Genomic DNA, 7,957 nt, shown 5'->3' on the forward strand with positions numbered 1-7,957 from the left:
GAGTTCCCATATACCACCCTATTATAAACACTTTGCATTACTTATAATTCATGAAAAAACAATTCCAATTCCCTTTTTGACAGCAGAAAAATTTCTGATATCCTAAAGAAATATATAAACAACAGTTTTATTGCATGATGTGTGTGTAATTAAATATGTTGCATTGCTAACTTGATTCCTGAAGGAAAACTTCCCTTTTTACTAGGCACTGATGGGAACAATCCTGCACTTAAAATTGTCTCGTCTGGAGGTGGGAAGGATTTATTGGTCTATGATTCAGACTCACGGTGTTGCCGAGGCCCAAGACACGTTCTTAGCAAAGTGTCCTCTGGACCTGCCTTCAGTGCCTGGCCCAGGTGACGGCCTGTGGGTGTTCCCAGAGGCCTTTGCTCTACAGCTGGCAGCAACTCAAGTTCAGGTGAAAGTTATGTGGGTGCCCCAGCTCATGTCCCCCAAGTGCCGCCTGATCCCCGGGAAATCGTGACAGAGGAAAGCTGGGGTGGTCTCGGCTGTGGTTAAGATGTGTTACTCTTGCAAATGTAGCAGATATTATGCCCATGTGACACGTTGCTCCGGCTCCCAGGGCCTAGGTGCCCGGCAGGGCCACCCCTCGAGCCTCTGGGTTGACGCTCTGGCCTCACCGGAGAGTCCTTTGGACTCTTCTCCATGCCTCAGTGAGCTGGGAATTGGAAGCTCATAAATTCCCCTGCTACAAGGAAGTGGCTAGTTGCGAGCTTCCTTTTGTTGAGATGGGTGTGTCCACCCAAGCCAGGTGGTGAGCCTGCACGTCCCCTCGAGAGGTCCTTGATAGGGAGGAAGAAGTAGATTTTGAGTAGACTCCACACAGGCCCTTCTGCCTCTTCTGTGGAGCTCACAACAAGGATCCTTTCTTTGGAGCCACAGTGAAGACCACCCCCCAGACTTCCTGGTCTGTTTCCTCCCAGCCCTGGGGTGCAGCTCTGGAGAGGTTCCCGGCAGCTGCATAGGGCCGCTGCGCCCGCGCCTCAGGTTTCCAGCTCCCATTTTCTTAGACCTACATCGCCAGGCGCACAGCAGAGCAGCTTCTCTGTGAGCTCCCTAACCTGCCTCTCACTGGGAGTTGGGTTTTTCTTTCCTGAGGACGCAGGGGTAGAGCTGGCTTCCGTCCAAGTGCAGAATCTCAGAGCAGGTAATTAAGACTCAGAAGGACAGCTCCTTTCTTAAAAAATGGAGGAATGAAATAGGGACTAGAGTGGACTTACTGATATTCTACTATAAAACTATTGTGAAGAATAATAGAAGAGAGTTTAGCATCGAGGTGGAGAAAGTGGCCACAGTAGTTGCTGAGGGCTGGGAGAGGGTAGAAGAGATGTGATGTGGGGGAATTTTTGGGATTTTGAGGTTGTCCTTAATGATATTGCATGGTCAGATGCTGAACTTTATATATCCTGCCGTAAGCCCCTGAATGGACTGGGAGAGACTGTGAACTACAGGGTAAACTATTATCTGTGTAGTGCAGCAGTGCCCCAAAATGTGTTCACCGAGTGCGATGAGTGTGCCCCAATGATGGAGGAGGTAGTTGGTGTGGGAGGAGTAGGGTGGGGGATGGGTGTTTACAGGAACCTCTTATATTTTTTCGTGTAACATTTTTTTGTGTGTGATGTATGTATCTTCAAAAAAATACAATTTACAAAAGTGATGTGGTGGGGGTGGGGAGTGCGTTATATCGGAACCTCTTATGCTTTTTGTTTTTTTATGTTTTTTCTAATGTAACATTCCTTGTGATCTATTGATTTTAATTACAAAATTTTTTTTAAATGCAAAAACACACACACACACAAAACAAAACAAAACAAAACAAAACAAAAAAAATGCTGTGGCTGTTCCTACCCCAGCGCATCTGACTGCTGGTGCCCCCCTTCCCCTGCCTTCTGCGGGCCTGCAGGCTCTGTCCCTCCTGGGCTGACCTGAGCTCTCTCCTTTTAGCCCTCCCCTCCACCCTCCCTCTCCACTAAAAACAGAAACAAAAACTACACGCTGCAGGGCTGTCTTTGCACAGCCAGATATTTCTTACCTTGAGGAACTACATTGCAGGGATTGTTTTTTTATTTTTTAATGAAAAGTGCCAGTCCCAGCCCAGCAGAGTCAGAGCCCAGGAAGCCGCGTCTTCCCCGCAGACGGCGCCCCCTGCTGCCCGTCGAGAGAGTTGCGGGGGCTGAGCCGAGGACCCTCCGCCCGCGGGAGGCGGGGCAGATGTCCAGGGGAAGGGGTCGAGGGGACTGGACCTGAGGGGCTGCAGGGCGCCCGGGCAAGCGCAGGAATGCAGGCTCGGGGGACGTCCAGGCCCTGTCGGGTCAGGGCTGGGGTCCGCACTGGCCCCCCGCCCGGGGGGCTGGGGGGAGTGGGACTGGGGAGGGGTCTGCTGCAACCTCACAGTGCAGAGTCGTGCTGGGACCTGGAGAGGAAGAGGGGCGAGGACGGGGGTGGGTTTAGCTGGGGGGCTCTGGAGGAGGGGCGTGAGACGCCCAAGGCTGGGCCAGGGGCGCGAAGGCGAGAGGACAGCTCCGGGGCTGTGGGCTAAGTATGAGCCCAGGCGGGAGAGCTGGCCCGAATTAAATGGAAATAAGGAGGCGGTTCCCGGAGGGCGGAGGTGCCTCCAGCCCGCAGGCGCCTCGTGGGGTGCAGGGGAAGTGCTCTGCGGAGCACCCCAGCTGCCAGCCCAGGGCTGCCAGCCCAGGGCAGTGAGGACTGCTGCCCATGCTCCCAACACTGGGAACAAAATTGTGGATTTCTGCCAATACGTTCGGGAAAAATACTATTTCCTGTCGTTTTAATTTGCCTTTATGTAACATTGAACGTCTTTTTATGTTTTAGGACGTCTTTTTCTATCAAGTGCCTTCGATTTCCAATTTTCTACTGGATAGTTAATTTCTTGTTTTTATTTGTAAGAGCTCTTTATACATTTGGGAAATTAGCCCTTTAATCTTGATGGTAGTTGTAAATATGTTTTCTTTTCCATTTCTATGTGATCATTTGTCTCTTGACATTGCTTTTTTATTAAAAAAAATTTTTTTTAAAGATTTATTTTTATTTATTTAATTCCCCTCCCCTCCCCCGGTTGTCTGTTTTCTGTGTCTTTTTGCTGCGTCTTGTTTCTTTGTCCGCTTCTGTTGTCGTCAGCGGCATGGGAAGTGTGGGCGGCGCCATTCCTGGGCAGGCTGCTCCCTCCTTCGCGCTGGGCGGCTCTCCTTATGGGGTGCACTCCTTGCGCGTGGGGCTCCCCTATGCGGGGGACACCCCTGCGTGGCAGGGCACTCCTTGCGCGCATCAGCACTGTGCATGGGCCAGCTGCACACGGGTCAAGGAGGCCCGGGGCTTGAACCGCGGACCTCCCATGTGGTAGACGGACGCCCTAACCACTGGGCCAAAGTCAGTTTCCCTGATATTGCTTTTTTAAAAATAAGATTTTATCGAAGTACATTATTCATACATAAACAATAACTGAATAGTAAAATTTACGAATTTAAAAAACAAGCATGCATATCATCATACCAGGCTCCCATACATCTTCCTACCACCAACCCCTGGCATTATGTGAAACATTTATTTTACAAACCATGAAAGAGCATCATCAAAATATTACTACTAGCGATTGTCCGTATCTTACATTCAGTGTATTTTCCCCCCAACCTACCCAATTATTAACAACCTAAATTAGTATTATATATTTGTTATTGTTCAGGAGAAAACATTCTCTTACTTGTCCTGTTGACCACAGTCCCTCATCCACCCCTGGACTCCCTGTGCTATACAGCCCCAAGCTTTGTACAGTCCATTCAGCGTGTACACTCAGTGGCTCTCATGTTCTTCACAGTGTTGTGCTATCATCACCTCAGTCAATTTTAGAATGTTGTTGTTACTACAAAAGGAAAAACCCCATACCCCCCATACCCCCTGTTGTTGTCCCTTAGTATTGAAGACGTATCTTCTTGCCAATGCTGCAAAATACTACACTAGTACTGTTAACTGTCATCCATAAGTTACGTTAGTTGTAATTTTCCCATCTATCACCATATCCTTAGCACTTTGTAAAATAATAATCCTCTTTTATTTATATGATTAACCAGATTTCATCCACCACTGAAAACATAGCTATACATTCCCTAGATTATCCTCTAGCTTCCTTTCAAGTGACATTTATGCCCATGGACTATCCATTTCCACCACAATTATAAATCAGCGGTGCTAGTTATATTCACTATAATGTGCTGCTCTCAACTCCAGTCATTTCTACACTTTTACAATAAACCTAATTAAAAATTCTGAATACATTGAGCAACAGGCCTCATTCTCAACCCACATTCTGTCTCCTAGTAAGCTATACTCTGGAGTTTACCTCTGTGAGTTTACTCATTGTATTTAGTTTGTATTAGTGAGACCATACAATATTTGTCCTTTGTGCCTGGCTTATTTCGCTCAACATAATGTCTTCAAGGTTCACCCATGGTGTCATGTGCTTCCTGATTTCATTTCTTCTTACAGCAGAATAGCATCCCGTGTGCGTATTTACCACATTTTTTTAAACCATTTATCAGGTGATTGGACTCTTGGAGTAGTTCCATATTTTAGCAACTGTGAATAATACTGTCATGAACACAGTGTGCAATGTCAGTTAGCCTCCTTGCTTTCAGCTCCTCTGTTATATCCCTGGTAATGGGATTGCTGGATCATACGGCACTTCTATATTCAGCTTCTTGAGGTACCACCAAATTGTCTGCCACCGAGGCTGCACCATTCACATTCCCACCAACAGTGAAGGCGTGTTCCTGTTTCTCCACATCCTTTCCAGCACCTGTAGTTTTCTGTTTTTGTTTTTAATAATGGTCGTTCTATAAGATGTGAAATGGTATCTCATTTTAATATTGATCTGCATTTCCCTAATAGCTAGTGCCGAGCATTTTTTCATGTGTCTTTTGGTCATTTGTGTTTCTTCTTTGGAGAAATGTCTATTCAAGTCTTTTGCCCATTCTCAGATTGGGTTGCATGTCTTTTTATCCTTGAGTTGTATGATATTTTTATATAGCATGGATACCAAACCCTTATCAGATCAGTGGTTTCCAAATATTTTCTTATTTCTTATTTGTTATTTCTTTCCTTAGGCTTGGTTTTGGATTAGTTTACTGCTCTTTTTCTAGCTTTTCCAGGTATGAAGTTAGGCCTTCGATTTTAGCTCTTTCTTCTAAAGAGCATATTTTAAAAATCCATTCTATCAATCTTTTGATTGGAGAATTCAAGCCATTAGCATTCAATTTTATTACTATAAAGGCCTTACTTGTTTCGACCATTTTATCCTTTGGTTTCTGTTGTCATATCTTACTATTGTTTGTCTTTCTACCCTTTAATTTGCCCTTCTAATAATCTTCATTTCTACACTCTTCTCCAAAGTCTCTCACCCTTGTTTTTTTCCTTTCAGGTTGCAGCACTCCCTTTAGTATCTCTTATAATTCTAGTCTTTTGTTAACATCCTCTATCAGTTTTCATTTGTCTGGAAGACTCTGAATGCTCCCTCATTTTTGAAGAACAGCTTTCCTGGATACAGAATTCTTGGCTGGCAGTTTTTCTCTCTCAGTACCTTAAACTCATCATATTACTTCTCTCCTCCACGATTTCTGATGAGAGGTTGATTCCTAATCTTATTGAGGTTCTTTGTATGTGATGCTTTGCTTTTCTTTCTGCTTTCAGAATCTTCTCTTTATCTAAGATATTTGTAATTCTGAATGAGGTGTCTCAGGATAGGTCTATTAGATTTATTCTGTTTGGGGTGCATTGCCCTTCTTGGATATTAATATTTATATCCTTCATACGGATTGGGAATTTTTCAGTCATTATTTCCTCAAACAGTCTTTCTGCCCCTTTGCCTTTCTCTTCTCCTTCTCGGACACCAACAATGTAAACATTTGTGCATTTCACATTGTCAGTCAATTCCCTGTGACCTGTTCCATTTTTCCCATTCTCTTCTCTTTTATTTTCCTATCTTTCCAGTTCAGATGATCTGTCCTCAAAATCACTAATTCTGTCTCTGAGCAATTCAAATCTGCTGCTATGTGCCTCTAATGTATTTTTAATCTCATCTCCTTGTGTCTTTTATTCCCATGAGCTCTGTTACTTTTCTTTGCAGACTTCCAAATTGTTCTTTTACCTCACCCAATGTCTTCTTAATATCCTTAATCTCTTCAGTCATATTTTCTTTCAAATCTTTGGATTCAGGAGATTTGTGTGATTGTCATTGATTGTCTTAAATCCTGTATCTCTTCAGGATATTTGGTTTGTTTCGTTGGCTGGGCCATCTCTTCCTGTTTCCTAGTATGGCTTGTAATTTTTGCTGATATCTAGGCATCTGAATATGTTGGTGAATTTACTCTCATGGTCAGTTTCTCTTTCTTGCCTAGTATTTTTTTTTCACAGCTCTTCTTTGATTTTTTTTTAAGATTTTTAAAAATTTATTCCCCCTCACCCAGTTTTCTGCTCTCTGTGTCCATTCTCTGTGTGTTCTTCTCTGACTGCTTCTATCCTTATCAGTGGCACCGGGAATCTGTGTTTCTTGTGTTGCGTCATCTTGTTGTGTCAACTCTCCATGTGTGCAGCGCCATTCTTGGGCAGGCTGCACTTTCTTTTGCACTGGGTGGCAGTCCTTATGGGGCGCAATCCTTGCATGTGGGGCTCCCCTATGTGGGGGACACCCCTGTGTGGCAGGGCACTCCTTGTGCACATCAGCACTGGTGCATGGGCTAGCTCCACATCAGTCAAGGAGGCCTGGGGTTTGAACCGCGGACCTCCCATGTGGTAAGTGGACATCCTATCCATTGGGCCAAGTCCGCCTCCCTCTTCTTTGATTTTTGATTCAACATAATCTGGGTCTTTAAAATTGCTTGATGTAAGTTATCAAAATTAGGTCATGGGCTCATTAACGGGACACAAATTTTCTCCCAGGAGTTTGGGTTAAGAGAGACCTAAAAGTAATTTTCCCTTGCAGTTTCCCTGCCAGCCAGAAGATGGCACTTGTGGACAAATCTTTCCAAGGAGGTGTTTCTTTCAACCTTCGCTTTCCTGTGTTTCTGGTCTGGCCTGAGCCAAGATTCAAGGTGGGCTCTGCTGACCAAATTCACTGAGGAGAATCCACTCTCCTCCCTCCACAACACCCTCCCACTTCCTGGGGAGGAAGATGCCTGTTCCCTCTCATGGGGGTTTTACCCAGGCTTAGTGTCTTGAGGGTGGGGGAGGAGAGCCCTTCCTGACCACCACAGGGGTTTTGTAACTCATGGTTGTTTCGGGTTCTTCATCTCTCTGTCCACCAGCCTCCCGGGGGTTGGTCTCCTGACCCCTAAAGTAGCTTTTGGCCCTTTCTCCATTGTTTTTGTGAGAGAGCTGGACTTCTGCCTACCTGCTTTGATGCCACCTTCCTGGAACTCCTCTTGACGTTGCTTTTTCCATTCAGATGTTTTCAGTGTGGTTGGATTATTTGTCTTTCCTTTTATGGCTTCCATGTTTTGATCCTACTTAAGTGAGTATTTCTTAAACACAGTGATTTCCTGCCTTCAATTGCTCAATGAGGCAACAGGAAAATCAAGAAAGGCACCAAAACAGCCATAATAGTAGAGTTACCATACGATCAGTACTCTAAGGTGGTACAGGGTGCTATTTCTTCATCTCTCTGTCCAGCCATCCATTGTTACTCTGTCCATCTGTCCATTCACCTACCCATTCTTCAAGGTTTTCCTGGACTCTTTCTAAGGACAAGGAAAGTGTGAAGAGAGATGGTATTTTGTGGTGATAGAGCGCACAGGCTAGGATGGGAGACATCCAGATCTGAACCTCAGCTCAACATTGACTCTTCCATGGCTTTGGGAAGGCTGCTTAATCTCTCAACATTTATGTCTCTCCTATGTGCCTGTGAGGTATTTCACAAATGTAGAAGGTG

Source organism: Dasypus novemcinctus, chromosome 22 (assembly GCF_030445035.2).
Source record: "Dasypus novemcinctus isolate mDasNov1 chromosome 22, mDasNov1.1.hap2, whole genome shotgun sequence".
Lineage (NCBI taxonomy): Eukaryota > Metazoa > Chordata > Mammalia > Cingulata > Dasypodidae > Dasypus > Dasypus novemcinctus.